At 50.7% G+C, this 21227-nt stretch overlaps 1 protein-coding gene across 8 annotated transcripts in view; it reads left to right on the top strand.

Moving 5' to 3' along the window:
• The first annotated feature begins 1494 nt into the window (after positions 1-1494).
• DAAM1 (dishevelled associated activator of morphogenesis 1) overlaps positions 1495-21227 on the top strand; it is a 123845-nt gene continuing 104112 nt past the window's right edge. For 3 of the 8 annotated variants that reach the window (XM_068947401.1, XM_068947400.1, XM_068947398.1), the window contains exon 1: positions 1495-1651. The gene's annotated coding sequence lies outside the window, so the exon portion shown is untranslated. Of the gene's footprint in view, positions 1652-2072; positions 2185-2869; positions 3123-21227 lie in introns of those variants that run through there. The other 5 variants (XM_068947402.1, XM_068947399.1, XM_068947405.1 and 2 more) reach the window with 4 other exon arrangements.

The raw sequence follows: 21227 nt of genomic DNA, 5'->3' as shown, positions 1-21227 counted from the left end.
ACTGTTCCTTGTACTGTTATCAAAGCTGTTGCCTAATTTTGTACCATTTGTTTTGATATCAAGACCGCTGTCTTTACCGCGTTGCCCATGCTTAAATGCATGTGATCTCTCTCCAGAAGCAGGCACATTTTGTTCCAAGGCACACGGTTCTCCCAAATTCTGATCTTTCAATAATTTTTAAGAGAGTCCTTATACATATTTGCTGCACAGGAGGAGGGTGGAGGAAACAGGACCATTTTTGCCTTCTGCGCTGTGGCAGCCAAGAGCAGGCTGCTGTCTTGGGGCTGCACGTGATGAGGGCAGAAAGGGCTCCGAGAACCCAAAGAAAGCATTGCTGCAAGGGGCGCTTGGGGACAGTGGGCGCTGCAGCACGGGACTCTGCTCCCCGTGCATGGGCCTGTGCTCCCGGCACATGGGGCTCCCCTCGCCACGTGCATAGATCACCGCTTGCCGTGCACAGGACTGTACTCCCCACGCGTGCGGCTGTGCTCGCCGGCATGGGGCTCTGCTCCCCACGCATGTGGCGCTGCTCCTGCTGCATGGACACTGCTCCCGCTGCATCGGGGCTCTCCTCCTGCTGCGTGGGGGCACCGCTCCCGCTGCATCGGGGCTCTCCTCCTGCTGCGTGGGGCACCGCTCCCGCTGCATCGGGGCTTTCCTCCTGCTGCGTGGGGGCACCGCTCCCGCTGCATCGGGGCTCTCCTCCCGCTGCATGGGGCACCGCTCCCGCTGTATCGGGACACTGCTCCCGCTGCGTGGGGGCACCGCTCCCGCTGCATCAGGGCTCTCCTCCCGCTGCGTGGGGGCACCGCTCCCGCTGCATCGGGGCTCTCCTCCCGCTGCATGGGGCACCGCTCCCGCTGTATCGGGACACTGCTCCCGCTGCGTGGGGCACCGCTCCCGCTGCATCAGGGCTCTGCTCCTGCTGCGTGGGGGCACCGCTCCCGCTGCATCGGGGCTCTCCTCCTGCTGCATGGGGCACCGCTCCCGCTGCATCGGGGCTCTCCTCCTGCTGCATGGGGCACCGCTCCCGCTGTATCGGGACACTGCTCCCGCTGCGTGGGGGCACCGCTCCCGCTGTATCGGGACACTGCTCCCGCTGCGTGGGGGCACCGCTCCCGCTGTATCGGGGCTCTCCTCCCGCTGCGTGGGGGCACCGCTCCCGCTGCATCAGGGCTCTCCTCCTGCTGCGTGGGGGCACCGCTCCCGCTGTATCGGGACACTGCTCCCGCTGCGTGGGGGCACCGCTCCCGCTGCATCGGGGCTCTCCTCCCGCTGCGTGGGGCGCTGCTCCCCGCGCACGGGGCTCTCCTCCCCGAGTAAAGGGCTCCGCTCTCCGGCGCGGGGCTCTGCTCCCGCTGCACGGCGCTCGCTGCGGGCGGCCGCGCACTACAAGTCCCGGCGGCCCGACGGCGGGGCGGGCCGGGCCGGGCCGTGCTCGCCGCCCGCCCTATCAGGGCGGCGGGGGATGATGTCAGCGCGCGGGGCCGGGCCGAGCCGAGCCGAGCCGAGCCGAGCCGAGCCGAGCCGAGCCGGGCTGGGCGGGGCGCGGCGGCCGCGGCCCATTGTGGGCAGGGGCCGGGCGGGCTGCGCGCCGCGCAGCGCAGCGCAGCGCAGCGCCGGCAGGTACGGCGGCTCCGCGCCCCGCACGGTGAGTGGCACCGCGGCGAATGGCTTCCTCCGCGAGGGTTATTTTAATTAATTATTATATATATGTGTGTGTGTGTATGTATATATATATTTCCATATATATATATATATATATTTTTTTTTTTGGAGGGGGGCAGGTAGAGGGTGGCTTTTTCGGCGTGCGCGCCGCCCGCGCTGTGTGCCGGGGGCTGCGCCGGCGGCGGGTGCAGCCGCGGGCGGAGGGGGCTGCGCCGGCGCCGGTGTGGCCGCTGCGGGCGCGGAGCGGCGGGGGCCGGTGCGCGGGCGCGCAGGGATGCTGCGCCCGCCGCGCTCTCCATGGCAACGCCCGGTGCCGGCGGCAGGTTGGCTGCCGGGAAGGGGGGAGACGGGACCGGGTGATGGGGACGGGGGGGGGACACGGACAGTCAAGCGCGGGTTCACCTGGCTGCGGAGCCGGGCTCTCGGCTTTGGGCCCGTGGCACCCTCGAGGGACAGCGGTGAGGTCGAGGGAGGACCCATGGCAGACCCCTTCCTGGCCACAGCCGAGGCGCTCAGGTGAGCAGGGAGTTGCCTGCTCCGACGGAAGGGACGCGTGGTAGCGAAACGGGGGCGAAGAGCTCCCCGGTGGGAATCGGAGGTGGGCAGGCGATGCTCCGGCTCGGCCGGCCTCCGCTTGCCTTTCCTTTGGCGGGGCGCGGGGCGCTGGGGGCCTGGGACCGGCTCAGGTGGCTATGGCTAGGCCTGGATGCTCCCGATAGGCAGGGCTGTGCTGTTCACTGGCTCCTCCTGAGCGCTTTGAGAAGGAAGGCAAAGCAGCCGAGGCTTTTCAGTAGATCCTTCTTTCTTTTTTTTTCTCTCTAGAGGTTGATTTTGATACTGCATATGAAATCTGTCTATTAAAGGCGTCTTGGTGCACCGCAGTGCAGCCTCGTTTTCCTCCCTTAGCGCGGCTTTGTCGTAGCGACGGGTTTCAAAGAGATCGGCGCACTCCCTTCCCGCCTGCCCCCAGTTCAGTGGCACGAGGGTTAAATCAGCCCCATAGCATAAGCATCTCTTTTCTGTGGGAGATTAGATTTTTTCCCTGCAGCCAACAGCCTGCGCTGCCTCTGGAGCTCTGCACGGCAAATACCCACCTTGCTGTTTCTTGACTAATGTATTACTTGTGCTGCTCTCTTACGTGGCTGTCTGCGAGTACCTGCCTGTGCTGAACGCGCTCCGGCTGCAGCCGCCTGCCTCCTACACGAGCGGGAAGCGCAAGGCAAAGTCCAAGACCTCTGGTCTCCCGAAGCGTTACACGGCGACAGCAGGAAACGTTGACACTTCCTGGCTCTGGCCAGCGCTTGCTGTCCGGCTCGCGCATGTGGCTGGCGAGCCCCTGTTTCTCCGATGTTACCGCCCTGGGTTTTCGGGGTTTTGCCAGCGAGCGAGGCGTGCATGCAGCTCCGCATCCCAGCCTCCACCCTGGGCCAGCCGCGGGGAGACAAACAGGATGGGTGAGGTGTCAAATCGGTGCCGAATCTGCTCCCCTGGGCTTGAAACGGAGTCAAACCGGTCCTGACCCGAGCTAGCTCCTTATCTGACCCTTTGTTTTCAACAGTAAGGCGGGAGGGAGCAGGAAAGGGTTCGCCATGGTGGGAGAGCTCCTCCGGTCCCGGACGGTCCCTCCCGCTGAGGATGGGAAGGAGCTGGGGGACCACCAGTCTAACTGGGTCATGTTTATCTCTTTTTCCCTTCTGTTCTTTGTTTTTGTTTCTTCCCCCCTCTTCTCCTGAGCTGTCATTGTTACTATTTGCTTCGCAGCTGAGTAATTCCTCCTTTGGAAAAATGCAGGGGAGGTACAGAGCTATTCAGCAGCGGAGCGCCTTGCAAATATTGTTTACCTGCCAGTCAGGAGCGTAGCTCGCTCACTCCCTCGATTTGCTGTGCCGTTTGCATGCTCCGTCCGTCAGCCCCCGCTCGCTGCCTGGTTCGAAGCCACTGAAAACCAGCATGAGGGAAAGCAACGGAGCGCCGGAGCTAATGCTGGTTTTTGCAGGAGCGAAAAGGCTTTTTACAAACCAAATGTAATCAGTGACCAACAAATTTCCCCGCAGCGCCTGGAATTTAGGGCCTGGAAGGGCAGTTTTGAGGGATCCCACTTAAACTAAGATAATAAGTTCTGTTAATTAATCTGTTGGTTCCACTCGCCGAAGTCAGTGGTCTGTTGGTTCTTGTAGCAACTGGAAAGGCTTTGGCCGATGTGCGTACGGCAGCCCAGCACATGCCTGTGCACAGATAACACACATATCTGCTGCATTTATAGCCTTAACGTAGCTGGCTAATGGCACTGATAGATGTGCCGTGCAGGACGGGTGGTGGTCTTCTGCCCGTCCTCCCGCTGCTCAGATAGGCACCGAGCTGTTAGTACAGGGGCGCTTTTATTTCTATATTAATAAATGAAGCTTGCCTATTTATATGAGTCTTTTTAAGAGGCCTCCGGGGCTGAATTGAAGGCTTGCTAGGCACTGCAAGCATTCAGGGCTTTTTTGTGCGTCCTCTAGCAGAAGATAAGCAAGGGCATCCAGCTGTCATCTTCAGAGATTGCCAAAGCCTGCTCAACAAGATTTCTACAGGCTTCTCTCGCAAATGTGGATTCTGTTGGATGCTTTGCTTTCTGTCTTGATGCTGGCAATTAAATATTTTAGCTTGCCTTTGAAAAGCTGCCGCTGCCGTGGACTGGCTGCCGAAGCCATGTAAAGCAGAATGTGCTCGTTCTGCTGCAATTGAGTGTGGCTTAACCGGACCTCTTAAGCCTGTAATTATTTTAAAAAGTGCACTTTATTTATATAAAACTCTTTCAAGAGGGGAAGAAAAAGCTTGCATTTTATTGCTGTGCTGTAAAGCTTGCATGGACCTGCTTGGACAGCTGTTTATTTGCAAGTCGTGGTAGTCTAATGCTGTAAAATTCAAATCATGTCCATATTGATTTTTTTTTCTTTTAAGATAATCATATGTGTACTTTTCGCTTCTGCACCGTGAAAAATGTCAGCTGAAGAAAGAGATGATCTGAAGTAAGGGTTGAAGGTCAAGGAAGAAAAGCCTAAATAGTGAAGTCTGTTCTTAATTTCTTCTATGTATGACTTAATATTTGCTTACCGTACTACAGCATGTGAGAAACAAATAGTAAATGTTTGGAAAGGAGTTAAGTATGCCAATGGTAGCTGTTCTGCATATTGCATTAGTTCCTTTCCTTTCTACACAGCTCCAAGTGCTATACATCCCACTTCCTATTTAATGCAAAAAATAGAGGGTCTTTAGCCCCTTTTGAAACACTGGGTGTGATTTGCTGGTTGTCTTTGATTCTTCCTTCCCCCTACCGTTTTCTTAATCTCAGTCAGGTAGCAAAGAAAGTCATAGCAGTGCTGTCTCCCTTCTTACCCACCTGCCATCCCAGGAGGAATTTTGCACTTGGTATCTCCTGTTCTTCTGGAGGGTCATAACATTTTGAAATATGTTAAAACGCCAGGTCCTGGGGTTCTGGGGTATCACGGAAGATCTCTGCTCAATGAGCCATGAAACTTTCTAATCTTTGTGACTACTGAGAAAAAACAAAGGAGGCAGAGATGAGAGAAGTGGCCTGGCACACCATAAAAACGTGGTTAGTTAACGGAAGAGTTTTGTGATTTGAGCTGGCAGTGCTCAGCTTCGTGATTGGAGTGGCCTGCACCCTAGCCACCTGAATTATAGCAAACGAGGTTATGGGTGAAGTTGTCTGAACCTCTGGCCACATCTTCTTTTTAGTGAAGCTAGGTGGGATCATTCTGAGCTACGTCCCGCTCTGCGCTGAGATCTGGAGCCGTGGGAGCTCTGTTGCGCTCCGCGTGAATCACAGATCATCGTATTTTGTTAATACTTCATCCTGCTTTCAGTTCCCAGCCCTCTGGCTCCTGTCACGACTTTGCTAAGCGAGGGAGCTTCCTACTGTTAGGAGTATTCCTACGTCTAGACAAAAAAGCCACTCCTGTCCTATTCCTAAATAAGCCAAACGGATGGATTGGCCCAAGCTAGTGACAGTAGTTCATGAGTCATTGTGACTCAATAAATTACTCAATAAATTACTAGTCGTTGACTGAGTTGCCTTAGCAGTCTGTGTACACAAAATATTACCTTAAATGACTGGAGGGGCAGTTGTGGTGGACTAACGTGTTTCCTCCCACGATGGCACGTGCAAGTCAGTTATTGCAGTACAGCAGAGTGCTGGTAGTTTGTTAAGCCGTAGGAGCTCAGTTACTGGCGCTCGTTTGTTCATACCTCAGATCTTCCTGAAAGATAAGTTGGTAGGTTTGTTGCTTTGCTTTTCGTTAAGCCGTTTTGGAGCTGTTTTTCTGATCTCTTCCAGACTTGGCACTGAGGAAATACACCAGTGAATCTATAAAACGCTTAGTAGGAGGTGATCCCTTGTTGTTTGGAGGCCGCTCACTTCCAGAGCGTCCCCTTGGGAATGGGGTGCTTCCGTCCTTGGGCCGGCTGGGAACTGTTTCCTTGTGTAGGGAGCACCTAGGCGGAGCGCCTACCTTCGGAAAGAGTTGGGCTCCACTGTGCATGCGGGGCCTTACAGATTATTTAAGGGTTATTCGCCTTGCCAGACAAGTGGCTTCATGTTTTGCCTTCTGCATTCCTTCGGATAAGCATTACTTAGCTATGCACTTTTAGCTACGTGTTGCTTACCTGAATCATGTCTTCCATGCATGCATAGCTTAACTGCCTTAATGTCAGGGCTGTCCCTGTTTGGGCTGCTCAGTCAAAGTTCAAGTATTTTTACAAGAAGGTAAATGAAATAATGTGCAAAGGGCGTGGTGGAAGAGTAGCTGAAGTGTCTGGCTCTGGATTTAGTGGCTCTTCTTCAGTCATCCCTGTTTGATGTGGAGAATGAAGGGGACGGATATGTATCCAAGGAACGCCGTCACCTCCTTGTGTGCTGGCTGCTAGGGCATCTGGTCCCATAACCGTACGTGCCGGCGGGGTCTCTGATTGATGTCTCGCCTTCAAACCCAACTGGAGTAAATACCCAGATGTTCACTGGTTACACACGGAAAGATACTGACCCCATCACTTCTTGCTGATCTGGCAGTCTTCATCATCTGCGCCCCTTGCAGTATTTCTGGCAAAGCAAGGTCTGTGTGGCTGTACTTGGATTGCCGGGGTGGGAGAGTTGTCGGGGTGGAGGGGACACCGCAAGGTGGAGGTGACAAATAGGAACAGGTTCTGGAAATGGGAAGCTTTCTACGGGATTGGGAAGGTGTTTACACTTTGACTGCAGCAAGCTTTCAAAAATCTTGCTAGTGTCAAGGACGAGCGAGCAGCAGGGTGCCCCCCGCTGCAGGGCCCTTTCTGGCGCCTGAACTAGCACTCCTCTGCTGTGTCTGGGAGCAGCATCTCCCGTCTCGGCAGCCGGACACCCTGGCTTCTCTCTTGGGTTTTGCTATAGCGGTCTGGGAGGTAGGGCAAAAAACTCCACCTCCTTCTGCAGAGGCAAAATGGAGAGGTCTGCAGTCTGTCGGAGGATGATGCCCTGTTGCCCTTATTAATGCCCCACCTTGCCGCTGACAGTGATGCTCAGAAGCTGAACCAGGCAGCCCAGTTCCCATCATCGAGATTTGGGCTGTTACCACTGGTTTGTCGCTAAGACTATGAGAGATCCCCAGCTGGAAAGCAGTTATGCGAAAGCTCAAAACAGCCCACTGACAACAAACCACTAGTGAGATAAATTCACTGGGTCTCTCCCCTTCCTTTATCTGACCTATCCCCATCCTCAGGAGAGCAGAGTTAAACGCAAGGCGCAAGGCGCAGTGGGATCTCCAGGTGTTGATTGCTCCCTGCTGCCTGTCTTTTACCTGCAGCTTTCATCCCGAGGGGCTGATGCGCTCATCTCAGTAGCAATGGATTGGGCTGCTGGCAGGTGGTGCCCTGGGGGCACTATTGCAGGAGAAAGGCAACTGAAAATAGTGTCATTCAAAGGCTGACTTCTGGGGGTTGTGCATGAAACTCAGCAGCTGGGCTTTGTACCAGTATGCAAAACTTAGTTACAGAGTTGGGCTGTTTTGGGAACTCTCCGTGGAGCGCTGGTTCCTTCAGCACTTCACGAGAGCGTATATCGGCTTGCCTTTCCAGGGGAGATCCTGCTGGCAAGTGGGACATCCTCAGAAGTTTTGGGGTTGAGCTTTTGAGTGTAGGATGTCAACAAGCCGAAAGGTGCACGTACTCTTTCAGAACAGGAACAAAATTGCAAATAAGGAGAGACTACAAACTGCAGGGCAGGAAAGCTCATGCTGGCTGGAGCTCAGCTCGAGCTGTTCTGTACCTGGGAACCCGCGGTGTGCCCTTGCACCGCTTGGGCTGGGAAGACAGGATCATACTTGTCCTAAAAATCACGGCAATCTGTAAGGTGTGAGAAGGAGGGATGCGAGGAGACATAGTTCAGGGTTTGGACCAGCAGTCTGTGGTATAAGAGGGAGAATGCAACAGGTCAGGGTGGAGGAAAGAGCCAAGGCACTTCATGCTATTCTTGTGTCCTAGCTCTCAGTGTCTGTTATGAGCAACCTCTGCTAGTAACAGATCTTGCTCCCAGCCCAGCTCCTGCAGGGAGGAGGAGAAGGATGAAAGAACAATTTGTAGTCCATTTCCCCCCACACAAGCAAGGTAGATCAGGCTTTTGCTATGGCACAGCCACAGAGGCAGCATAGCCTGGGTGTTTTCTGGCTGACATGTGTTGCATGACATCTAGTTCAGGTTGTGGTGGGTCTGCCCTGCTGCTGCTCTTGAGTGTTTCCTTCCTGCAGAGCTTTCTGAGAAGTAGGCAGTAGCTCCCTGGAGTTGCATGTCCATCCTACTTTCACCTAGTCATGAGATTTTTGTAGATGCATGCTCCTTGCTTGGCCTCAGTGTCTTTTACTGACTGAACGGTACTTAGAGGAGCTATGAACTCTTGCGTGCCATCCTGGAGGGTCTCTGCTGAGGTCTGGTGCAGCTATTTCCTTCAAGGATGCTTGCGTGGATGTAAGTGACTGTAAATCTGTTTGTTTAAAGCTTTCTCTCCCCTGACTGCCAGGGACCTTCGTGCTCACTTTCCTTCACGTTGCAGCTCTTGGAATTTGCAGCACTTTCTTACCTGAGCCAGGCTGAACATAGGGCTGTGGAAGGGGAGATGTGCCGGGGAAGGTGGGTGCCCTTGCTATGCCTGCCTTTCGCAAAAATAATACGCAAAGGCAGCATTTCATAGGACGCTCCATTTGTTGAGACTGTCTTCCCTTTGCTCCCAGCGTGCTAGGAGTGTCTCGGTGCAGTTCTTAGCCAATGCGATGTCCAAGTAAGAGAAGGCTGCTTTCTTCTTTAATATCAGGTTAAGCCTTTTGGATGCATGGTGATTTCAGCCGCCTTGTTTTGCTTGGCATCGCTCTCCTTGCATATTGCATGCATGATACTCAGCTGCTGTGTCTCAGCTGAGGGATGGTAACCCGGCTTGCAGGCACCCTGACATTTGAGCCCTTATACTTTAAAGGCAAAAGAGCAACCTTACTGAGATGCCTGCTTGGATTTTTCTTATGGAATTACGTTCTGCAAGTCTGCAATCAGATGCATGTTTTCTCTCCACCGCTGTCCCTATTTCTCAGCCTCTGCTTAGTACATCTTGGGAATTGGTAGGGTAAAAGCTCTGGGGATCCCGGGTTTTGCTCAGTGGTGCCAAGTGAGAGTTCGGCAGCAGAAAAGCTGATCTTGCAGATCTGTTCCTGGGCACTCTGGTAAATCACACCAAGAACTGTTTGAACTGTTCTAATCCCTTGTGCCTCCAGAGCAACTTTGTTTACAAGAGGCGGTATTTCAAACGCATATCCTGTCAGATATTTTACGTAAGTCATTTGCGTACTGAAACTGGCTGGATACAAGAGTTTGGTTTGAAGACCTGACACAGCGCTCTCTTCTTAATCCATCCCTCAGTCCACCTGCCTCTTCCTCATCCTGACATTAAGGAGGCGTTCTGCAAAGAGTTTGAAAAATCTTTGGGCACAGCTTACTTCCATTTTTAAACTTCAGCTACTTTTATCTTCTGTGGAAACTGTTGTCTGGCAAATTGCATATGAAAAACCTGGTGGTTCTGGAGGCACCAGAGAACTACCGATTACACAGAGCAAAAGGATGGCAAGAAAAGTTTTTGGAGCATGCTAGTTTACTTTTGGACCTACGGTTAGGAATGAGTCTTTTTCCTAGTTCATAGTTTTCCCAAACTTACTTTTATATTGAAAGCTGCTCTTCCGTTTACCAAGTTCAAGAAATTTGCCGTTTCTTAATCGTGAGAGATTCAGCAGGGATCATAGCTGTGTTGAAACTGTAATGGCGTGTAATGGACTGTGATTCAGATTATGTAGTCATAAAATTGTGTAGTCAGCATGCTAGGACTTCCTTACAAGGGTCCGTAGAACACAGCATCTCTGCTTTTTTCCAGCCATCTTATAACTTGACAGGTTTCAATATGATAAATGAGAAAAGGAGAGTAAAAAGGGACTTACACTCAAAAAGCTGATTTCCAAAAAGGCTGATTTCCAAAGACTCGCTAGTAATTGCATCATGTGAAACTCTGGCAGTTGCATTTGGGATGAGGCTGAAGTAAGTTATAGACGCATGAAGGAATGGCTATATTATCATACTGTGCTAACAGGGAGCCAGTGTATTTCCCCAGCAAAGTGATGTGCCAAGGTTGGTATGCATTTACCACACTGTTGGTTGGAAAATTATACACACATGCACACATGCATTTGACTCTTCAGTGAAAACCTAAAATATTTTGACCTAAAACCAAAGCAGTTTGAAAGGCAAGTGGTGCTATTTTGTCCTACAGTGTCTCATAAGTGGCCTCGCCTCCCCGTTTTTCTTCTCTTCTCCTCACACTTCTGTTCTGGACTGCACCTTTCATCTCAGAGGGACCCAAATGGCCCAGGTGCTGCTCCTGCAACAGGCTACCATGGCGCGTCCCAAGGCAAATATTCTGGAAACTTGTCTCTTCAGGCAATGAGGAGAAGAATCCATGAAAAATGGGTGCTCGTTTTTCCAGGATGGAAAAAAAACAAATAAAATGCGTCCAGGAGTCTTCTTGTCACATGATTTCCAGAGGATGTTTGTGGCCATGTTTTGGGCTGTACTTAATGCTGGTAATGATGAGTTTTCTCGCTGCCGGAAGTGAAAGTTTGAATTTGTTCGTGCTGGTGTTCCCGCAGCCGGCTCTGCCTGGTGCAGCCGCCGTCGGCAGTGGAAGGATGGGGCTGGTCCTTCCCCAACAGTTCTCCAGGGTGGCACCGACCCACTGTCTCCCAAACTGGTCGCCCTTGTCCAGGGAAGGATGAGCCATGCATCCTGTGCTCTAGTGCTTGTGTAGCACACCAAGCCTTGCATTTGTGAGCCCTCATCATGGTCAGGGAAAGTCTGGAAGGGACCTTGGAAAATACCCACCTGGCTCACTGCCTCATGGCGAATCCAACCTTTTGGGGCTGCTGACCTCTGCTAAATGGGGCCAGGATTGCTGTTTGTGCTCATCGGCAGGGTGAGGAGATGGGGACCCTTGAGGGGATCTCTTCCCTTGCTGAAAGCTCCTGCAAACATCCTCCAGAGTTTGGGAGACGCTGCCGTGAAAGTCCTCACTCAGCAGTGGTGGCGTGGGATGTTAGCCAAGCTGGCTAACAGTGGCTGGTAAAGCACAAGACCACCTTCCTCTGCAGTGCTCACCTTGTGTTTGGCTCGAGCCCTTTAGAGGGTTTGAACCCCTGTGCTCCCTTGGGTGCAGCTCTTCCAGTCGAGTGAAATTGGCTCAGATTTGGAAAAAATAAACAGGCCTCCAGCGCCGCCTACCCCGGAGCAGGGAGTCTCAGGCTGTTTCACAAGGGAGATGGTTGTAACCGAACCACTCTTTCATCACTTCTCTACCTGTGTTGCTGCTGCAGCTGGCTCTGCAGCACTGTAATTAGTCTGCTGTATAATTCATAATAAGCTGTGTTTGGAGGACAGCTTTATTTTCTTGTTTTTAAGTTCTTGCATAACGCTTTGAGGCAAATTATCACTAAACTTTCCATTTTGCACATGGTTTTCTTTTTATGTGGAGTTCTGTATTATTAAAACTTGCATAAAGCTGCTGTTGGGCAAACGCCATGAAGCGAGCCGGCGCTGCACATCTGGAGCCCTTCACTCGCAGGGCGAAGGAGCAGAAAAGCAGGATGCCCTTTTAGCGCTGCTCATCGGATGCTCTCCCCTCTCCCAACACCGTCGCTTGTGTCCGCACACCTCACAGTGAAGAACGGGTTCATGGAGTCACCCCGCACCCTGTCATAGGCTCCTGTGCCCAAGCTGCACTTGAGAAGAGCCATGTCTGAGTATTTGCCAGCAGCCCAAGTAAAGCAGCTGAGTATTTGCCCGTCCTGACTGCTGGGCAACGGCTGGGGCTGGCAGCACCCAGCAAAGAGCCCCATGGTGACGAGCAGGAGGGGGATCCCTCTCCTGCCCGGCCGGGCACTGGAGAGCTGCGGTACAGCCGCTTCCCAGCTGCCTTGCACCGTGCCAGGGCTTCCCCTCTGATGCTGAACTCCGGAGATGCCGGCGGCTCCCTGCTCCTTGGGAACAGGCTCCAAATCACGCGGTGCCAAACTCGGATGTTAGCCGCTTGCCAGTGCTGATCTAACCCAAAGCCTATTAAAAGCCCACAGGATTGTGTATTCCCCTTCCTCCTTCTGCTTCCTCCCTCCCTCCCCTCAGTTTTCAGCACCAGATTTTTGAATAAACCATATAGGATGTGATCACACAGGAAACTTGGGTTTTTTTGCAGCCAAGTTAGGAAGTGAATTCAGATCTCCGGGGTTTCAGGCCTGTGCCTTTTAATCACAAGATTCTCCATCCTTCCCCCTCCATCACTTGTGAAATGATGTTTCCTCAGCCAGATAAGCTTTTCCCCTGCTACTGTTGACTTGCAGAAACAGTAACTGCTGGAAATGCTCTTCAAGAAGCCAACATGGATGGCGATTGTCTGTAGAGCAAGAAGAAAAATGTAGATTTGATGTATGTTAGATCTTTTTTTGTTCTGTTTACTACTTGGTTAATCTTTTTCTTCCAAGAAAATCAAACTCATTGTTCTCAGAGAACTCCTAGTGTCTAATTTGCTGCTCATTATAAGTAACGTTCTCAAAATACTGCATTCCTTTGTGCATCTTTTATTCCCCCCCCCCCCCCTTTGTCAGTAGGAGATTGTGGAGTATAATGGGCAGATTAGCAACTGTATTTGTGGAATAACCCATCTTTGTGCAGGTCTGGCTAGAAACCAATTAAGCTTGTCTTGATCTCTAAATGAGATTTTTGCTGAATGTCTTACCCAACTACCATTTACATCCATTAATAGCAAGTGGGATTAAAATAGCTGAATGTGTAAAGATCGTGTGTTGGGTAAATATAGAAGCGTCGGTTGGAGGGAGGCTCCCGGAGATGTGTGTAAACTGGTGTCTCTTTGTTCAGTTGTTTTGTAGCTCCTTTTCTTGAAACCTGGGATTAAGTATCTGTGGCTACTAATGTGCAAGGCGTAATGGTGCAAACAGCTTAAAGTCAGATGCAAACCCGGCTGAATGAACAGGAAACTTGCAGTGGACTTCATTAGTGTGCCAGTCCAAAACTCCTTGAAATGCAATCCCACAGGGGCGAGGTCCTTTCAGGAGCTCCTGGTGGCTTTGAACTGGGAGGAGGGGGTGGCTACACGGCGTTGAGGGCTGGCTTGGACTCCCTGAAGGTGTCTCAGACTGAATATATATGTTCCCCCGATTCCCCGGCTGCTTTTCAGACTGGGAAATCCCTGCAGCTTTCCAAGCAGTCTGCAGTGGCGTGCCCTTCGTTGCCCACGACACCAGACGTTGTGTGTAACAGCAGCTGGCAGCAGAGACCTGTCCCGGCTGTGCTGGTACCGAGAGGGTGTTTCCTAAGGCTGTTGGATTGCTCTGCTTCTCCACTGAAAACCAGTCTGTACTACCATTGCACTGTAGTACAATGTTTTTGAAGAAAACCAACTCGATAAAGATGCCTTTAATAAACTGTGCCTTCAGGGAACCTTTATATCTCATCCCAGAATGCTTCTGCATCAAGATAAGATTGCAAAGCAGCTGGATTTGTGCTCTCACCGGTTTGGAAGATGCAGGTGGGGGAAGGGTTGTGGGTTTTTTTACGGATGCAAGCATTTGTTATATTCCCCTTTCTTTGTAAACTAACTACACAGAAACAGTACAGACCCTAACATCTTCTTTTGTGAGTGCCTGGTGCCTCTTGCATACCCAAATGCCAGGGAGGATGGTCTGAAAGGAAGGAGGAAAGGAAAACACTAGGCAAATCGTGCTCCCTTTCTTTAAAAGGACCCAGTTTGCTGGAACCCAGCCCTCCTGACCGCTGCTGCGTCACCCGTATCGCGCCAAGGGTTGCGTTGCTGCATCAGCCTGCGCCGTGAGCGCGGGCTCCGGGGAGGTGGGTTACTGGCTGTCACTGGTGGGATCCTGACGTCTCGTTAGTGGAAGGGCGTGGCTCATGTTGGAGATACCGCTTAATTAGCTGGATCCTGGGCAAGACAGCCGCACGTGCCTGCTACAGATACCTCCTTAGCACAGAGGAGGAAACCTTGCTCGTGCTTTGCTCAAATCCTTTCTGCTAGATTTACGAACCAGTCTCGCTCCGCTCCGTGTTCCCCATGGTTCACTCTCCATCGCCCCCCTCTTTAAAGTCCGAAAGCTCTTAAATTACTTGTGGAAGTGTTGGGATTTTCCTCTGGGTATAAAAGTGCCAGATAAGAGCCCCGGAGATAAGGCTTTAAAGAACCTCCAGCTGAGCAGGGCTGCATCAAACGCTGCTCCACAGCCTGCTGAAGCCTGTACGTTGCCTCTGAGAGCGCGGTCGTCCCACTGACCTCAAGGTCTGCCTCCTCTGTGCAACAAAATTGAATCACTCCCTGGATGGGAAAATTTAGGTCAGCTCAGAAGTCCAACAGACCTAGATGCAGACTGAGGCTGAGACTCCGGTGCTATAAATGTCTAGCTGGATGCAATAGTGAATGCGGTATTCCTGAAAAAGTCAAACCGGTCAGACTAGACTGTAAGATGGTTTTGGTGCTTGGGTGGGGAGTTATGGAGATGATGGGACCATACTGTACTACCTTTGGCTCTATTACTGTTTTGTTTTTTGTGCCGTTGTTGACTGAAAAGCTAAGTAATGTAATACTAGTGGGACAGAAAAATACCCATAGCTGGCCATGGCTGTGCCTGTCTTTAGCCAGCATGCGTCTCTCTCAGGCTCCATCCTGCTGTCATGGCTCTGAGCTAGAGCTGTGCGGTGATTTGATGTGACATGGCTGTTGTGCCCAGTGGAGATACTCTTTCCTGGGAAAAATGTAAAAATAACCACGTCTTTGGCTGTGTTTTTGAGTTGCCCGAGACCAAAGTGAAGGAGTTGGGATGTGAAATGTTATCGATGCAAATTAGGCAGGAAGAACAAACGTTTCCCTGGAGGCAGTTCTGAAGCAAAGGTCTTCAAGATGAGCCTAACGTCCTCCTAATTTTGCTCCCGTCTCTACAGCGGAGTGTGTGCAGCCTGGAAACGGTGGTCCTACCGTGGCGTGGGATGAGCCTGCGAGCACGGTAGCCATGAGGGGCACGTTGGAGCTCAGCGCCGGGGCAGCTTTGCAGCCCACAGTGGTCCCCAGCTGCCTTCGTTTCTCCTCTTCTTCCTTTTGGCTGGAGGAGATGAGGCTCCTGCGGAGGTTACTGCAGCCCCTCTCTGGGATCCTGCGCTCTAGCTCCGTGGGGTGTGTGAGGTCTGGACGGATGATACAAATCCTTGCGAGACTGTGCCGTTCCCAAGGCTTCAAGAACATGTTGGACCTGCTCAGCTGCCTCTTTGTTTTATATTTTCCCTTTTCAAGCTTTGCAGGAGCAGATCTGTTCCTTCTCCACGGGCAGCTAAATAGCGGAGATAGAAGGAATAAACTTGCGTGAGGCTTGGTCAATGGTAGACATGAATTCCTGACGTAAACAGGCTGAGCGCTAAGCTAATTTGGTCTGCGGTGGACACAAACTCCTTTGTCTTCTGCTTGAGTTAAATATGCCTTTTAAATTGTGGTTACTGAGGCCAGCTCCAATTCTGATTATGCAAAATGGGCTAACACAAAACAGTTGGCTGGCTCCATAACGGACCCAGAAGGAGCGAATCCCATGCCAGAGCGGATGGAAGACAGGGCATCTCATGGTTGAGACTGGTGTTTCTGTCTCCTGCTAAACCATGTTTAGCATGTTTGTGCAGTCCAAACATGCTGAACTATGTTTGCACCACATGTGGCAGCCGAGATGCCGGATGCTTGGTCTGTAACTGCTTGGAGGTCTCTAGCTCTGGGATTTTGGGGAAGCAGATTTTAGAAGCGGTAGGACTTAACAGTGTAACCATAAGCCTTTGACTATCCTGCAGGTGGCCATGGTGCAATGACCTGGGCATAGCTGGAGACCTCAGAGCAGAGAAAAGGGCCCTCTCCACCTTTGCAGAGCTCCCAGAAGTAGCAATATATTATTTTTAGATGCAAAAGAATTGAAAGCCGTTGGTCTACTTTACAGAATCACAGAGTGGTTGAGGTTGGAAGGGACCTCTGGAGATCGTCTAGTCCAACCCCCCTGCTCAGGCAGTGACTGGAAGAAGTTGCAATCTTGAAAGGTCAAAGGGAAATTCAGCGTTAGTGAGGGCATTTAATACATTAGTCTAGCAGTGCTACCTGAGAATTTGTGAGCCTCTGATGAAGTTCAGCAGCAGTGAGCAGAAGCTGTGGCCCTGCTGGTGCTCCCATCTGTCTTTGCTGATGCGTTCTGGTAGCTGGTGGGGTGTGTAACTGGCTGCTTTATCTCCCCAAGTTTGACTTGTGCAATAGCAGCTGAGATTCTTCTTCTGGGTTTGGCACTGTGAGAATCCTAGAAAGACCAGAAAGTCATGGAAGCAGATCAGAAGTGCTGCTACATCTTCTCCTCAACACATGGTGCCAGCCTCAAACTGGAGAGTTGCTTTTTCTTTTCAGCTTGCTTTATTGCACGCTTCAAAATAGCCAAGAATGCAGTTTGTCAGGACTACTTGAAAGAAACACAGCTTAAGGGTCTCTGATGTGAGCAACTTCTGAGTTAAGCAGTCGGCGATAGTACTGTAAGTGATTTGCAACAGTATTCGCCGCATGCAAGTGCTGAGCTTCGTAATTGCTCCTCACTGTTTGCTTATCGGTAATATATGACCACACTTACCCTTGAGCAACTGGAATTAAATCCCTTATCTGCGGGTGTGTGTTTTCCGTGCTGTGTGGTGTGCCGGCTCCCCGGCCAAGCCTTGCTCTTCCCTCTCTTCCGGTCTGAGCCCCGTTGGGAGGAGCCCTGATAGCTGCAGTGACAGCTGGAAGTGGGAGCTTCCAGGGGAAGGGGGTGTTTGCCCTCTGGGACATGATCGATTGGTTCTTTTATTTCTGAAAAACCTATTGGAGGGGAAGACTTAGGCTGATTGATCTGTTTAAGAGAAGGAGTTTCCCTTAAAAAAAAAAAAAGGAATAATCCAATAACCTGAGTGGATAGTATGGTGTTAAACTTGATTTGAGTTACATGTAGGGGAGGAGGCAATTTTCTAGATAAAAGTTGACGGTCTTTACCCTTGAAAGATCAATTCAGTGGCTGATTTTGGAACTGAAATAGGTTAGTTAAGGAAACTGCTTTCCAAGAGCACCGTGGTTTGTGCTTTGCATGTGTCTCAGAAACAGAGCAGCACTTGACTGTGGCACCTAACTTCACGCCTGAGGGGTGCTGTGAGACCTCATCTCCGTGCCCTTTCATTGGGCTGCTCTGAAAGCCGTGACATGTAAACAAGTACAGTCAGAAAAACGTCCCCTTGAGAGGGTCAGAAGCACACAGGGGAGTGTCCTTTCCCCCTTCATCCTTGCTTAAGAGCAGCGTTTGCCCGGGCTGGCTCTAGCCCTTCTCTCTGTCTCTCCTCATTGGCACGCTGGATGATTTCCAGGGTGTGAAGAAGTCCGTATTTGCTAATTGCATATTCCTAAATGATACCTTTGTAGTTCAGTCTTCATGTGACTTCAGACTTAAAGCTATATTTGAGGCTGTTCTGTATTGCTTTGGCTGTGCACAAGTAGCAGCTAAAGTGAAATGCATGGTGCTTAGAAACATATATAGGCTTATGTGCCTCCTCTAGATACCTGCCCAGAAATGTCAAGAGCACAGAGCTAATTTTAGAAATGCAACAGAGAGTGATTGTCCCTTGTAGCTGATGGAAGGCCCTCTCCTAGCAAGCCAGGAATTCAATGTTTATCTCCCTTGATATCTGCTTTACTCTCTGTCTTTAATTCATTTCAATGCTTTTTTCAGCCTTGTCTTCCCATCATGTGAATGCACTGCTGTCAGGGCTAGGTGTGGCCCCATAAGCTGTTGTCCCTTGTCTCAGGAATATTTATGATCAGAGCGATTTCTGAGACAGTACAATTAGAAAGCACTTGGACCAGACAGTCAAGAATATAAGAACCTGCATAAAACACCCATGAGTTCTCTCTTCCTGTTGCATAAGCTGATAAAAGAGTTTATTGCACTTGCATCCTTTCTAGCTCTTAGCTTTGGACTTTGTAATGTTATTTATTGTGCCCTGAAAAGCTATGAGCTGTGACCGGAGCCCTCCATTTAAATCAGACGCACTAGGGTCTCTGTGAGACTAGATTAATTTCAGATGCTCCCCAGTGCTGTGTGCAACCTATGTTCTGCCATTTCTCATTTCAAACATCCTGCGCTACTGTGGTGATATAAATCAATTTACTTTTTAATTCTCTCCTTTTAAAGGAGGCATCTTCTTCCCACCACCCCCAAACAGAATGGTGATGGAAGGCGATCAGTCCAGGGCGAGGATTTCTAGCCCAGGAGGCATAAGGGACCTCCAGAGTCCTGGCTCTGGGTGGGGACAGCCTGGTGTCTATGCCCTGCGCTGCAAGACAGGAAGGGAACAACATCACAGCTGCTGCCCTGAAGTCCGGTTGATTGATCCTTCTTATGGTTCTAATAGGGCTTGTTGGCCTCTGAAAGGACGAGTTGTTTAGATATTGAGCATCTCAATTTGAAAATTGAGCTGTCTGGCACATCGTTAGGTGTCCTGTAGCAATCGGTGTCTTTGTCTTCATCCTAGGCTTTTAAAGGAGGACTCAGGAGCCCAATTCTAAGCATCTTGGTTTGAACAAGAATAAAAATACATCCATCTTGTCTTGCAGTCCCCAGGTACATCTTCCACCTGAGCTATCTGTGTTGCTTCTGGATTTGGGTCTAAGCTAAACTTGCAAAATTTCTTGGGGGTGGCTTCTTCCTAATCTGGTCCCTGTAGCCATTATGACCAGTACAGAGCAGCATGCAGGGCTCTAAGCACAGACGTGTGCCCATCTGGGGTCGGGTTAGGCTGTGGCTGTTGCTGGTGAGCGGGATGATGGCAGGAGTGGAGAAGGTGAAGGAGGCACATATGATACCTCCGTAGGAGGTCTGTTGGATCACATGCGTTTCTCAGCCGTGTCATTGGCCGCCCTGCTCCCGGTGAGCCGTCTCGTCGTGGCTGTGCTGAGTTAGCAATGCCGAGGGTGGTTTGGCATGTCTGCGCTGCCGCGGCGCAGTGCAAACATCCCAGGACTGGTCCAGGTGGGTTAGTCTCCAGGAAGGAAATGTTGGCTCCTCTTGCCAACGACTTGAAATTCATTCACATTTTTTTCTGTGAAGTCAAGGCATGTGCGAGTAGCAACCCCTTGATCATGAGTTAAGTGAATAGATATGACAAGACATGTTTGTTTATCAAAATACTAATCCGTGCCGGAGGGATTGGGTGTGTTCTGGGGAACACACAAGGCAAAATAGCACGGCTTCAATAACTGAGGACGATGGTGACTGCATACACAGCTGTATGTGCGTGTGTACCCTGTTAATTTGAAGTAATCACTTCTGGGAGTCCCTGCTTCAGATTGCTTCCAGAGATTCAGTGCCCTTTATTAATCTATGTTGATAATTGTAGTTTTAATATTACCAACTGGGGAATTCTTATGAAGCAGAGGCATTTCTCGAAGACCTTTGCAGGTATGATCCTGCAGGCTGAGATCCAAAGTTATTCAGTGTCTTTACTGATGATTTTAAAAGTAGATCTCAAATTGATGCTGATTGATTTAAAAACTAGCAGATGATCTGAAAATTGGGGGACTGATAAATGATTCCAGAGGGTGAATTGGATCTGCAGAAAGCAGCTGCAGAAAGTGATTTGAGTCTTAATAAGCTGGACTTGTTCCTACAAAAGGCCCTTTAACGTGGCCGTATCTACAGGAAAGGAGACCCTGTCCTGGGAAGCAGCAGCTCAGGACGTGAGCAGTGTGACCAGGCCTGTACAAGGCAGTGCTGCCATGACTGTCTCAGAACAGGGCCCAGGCTGATCCCAAGATTAAAAGGCAGTATATAGTCTTGGCATCTGCATTTTAAAGGACTAGTTCGACTGAATAGAGAGAGTGCAGAAAAGTGCTGCAAATGGATAAAAGGTGGGGAAAATGCTTTGTGCTTAGGGAAGAGGAGTGCTCATCTTACCTTTTCATCAAGAAGCTAAAAAATTTAAGTGTATATCCCTTTGTTAGGGAGGAAATGGTGGGTATCCAACAGCTCCTCAGTCTAGCAAACAATCCACGTGTGGAAGCTGACGCCAGATGAGTTCATTCTAGAACAAGGCACAGATATATGTATATATTTATTTTATGAGCTGCATTTAATCACAAGAACAGACGCCGGAAGAAAATGGCTTTGTCCTTGTCTTGACATCCTGGGTACAGACTGCCGGCTGCCCTGGAAGGAGGCTTGAGCTTGACGAAAGCGTATTAAGCTCAGTACTGAGAGGAGTGGATAAGATTAACAGGCTGTGACACCCAGGAGGTCAGTGGAGATGGTCTTGTGGCATCTTGTGGCCATGAACATCATGAGGACACAGTGTGTGGCAGAGGCAGGGGCAAAGGGAGACCTGTAGGACAGGGTGCTGCTGGTCTTCATCAAAGTGTCCTGTGAGCTTGACCTGCTTGTGAATAGGAGGCGAGGTAATGCACAAAGGCAGCCGCTGCTGCTGAGATGTCACCACGTACCACTTCTAACTGCACTGCATGCTCGAAATTTGGAGAGAGGCCATATGTTCACTTCAAGATCTTCTAGGTGTACAAGCAGTGCAATCGGTGTACAAGCAGTGCAGTCTCTGAGAGCTGTGGTATCATCTAGACGTCCTAGTTGTCAAGTGGGACCCTGTTGTGGTAATCACTGCCCCTCTCCCTTCCTGTGTGAGAGAAAACACCAGAAACAGGTGCCTTCCAGCACTTAACACACACGCTAGGTTTCAGAGGCTTTTTAGGGAGCTCAGCCTGTACTCATTGGAAAAATTGCAAGGTGCATAGTAACGTGTAGTGTAGTGGGATGGAGTCCTAGTTTCCAGATGTCTTGTTCTGTGCCTAGCTCACTTGTCCACCTTCCCTTCTCCCTGCGTTTGACGTT

The sequence above is a fragment of the Struthio camelus genome, chromosome 5 (genome assembly GCF_040807025.1).
Source record: "Struthio camelus isolate bStrCam1 chromosome 5, bStrCam1.hap1, whole genome shotgun sequence".
Taxonomy (NCBI): Eukaryota; Metazoa; Chordata; class Aves; order Struthioniformes; family Struthionidae; genus Struthio; species Struthio camelus.
Note: the sequence above shows the minus strand (reverse complement) of the source record. Positions and strands in the feature narration are given on the sequence as shown.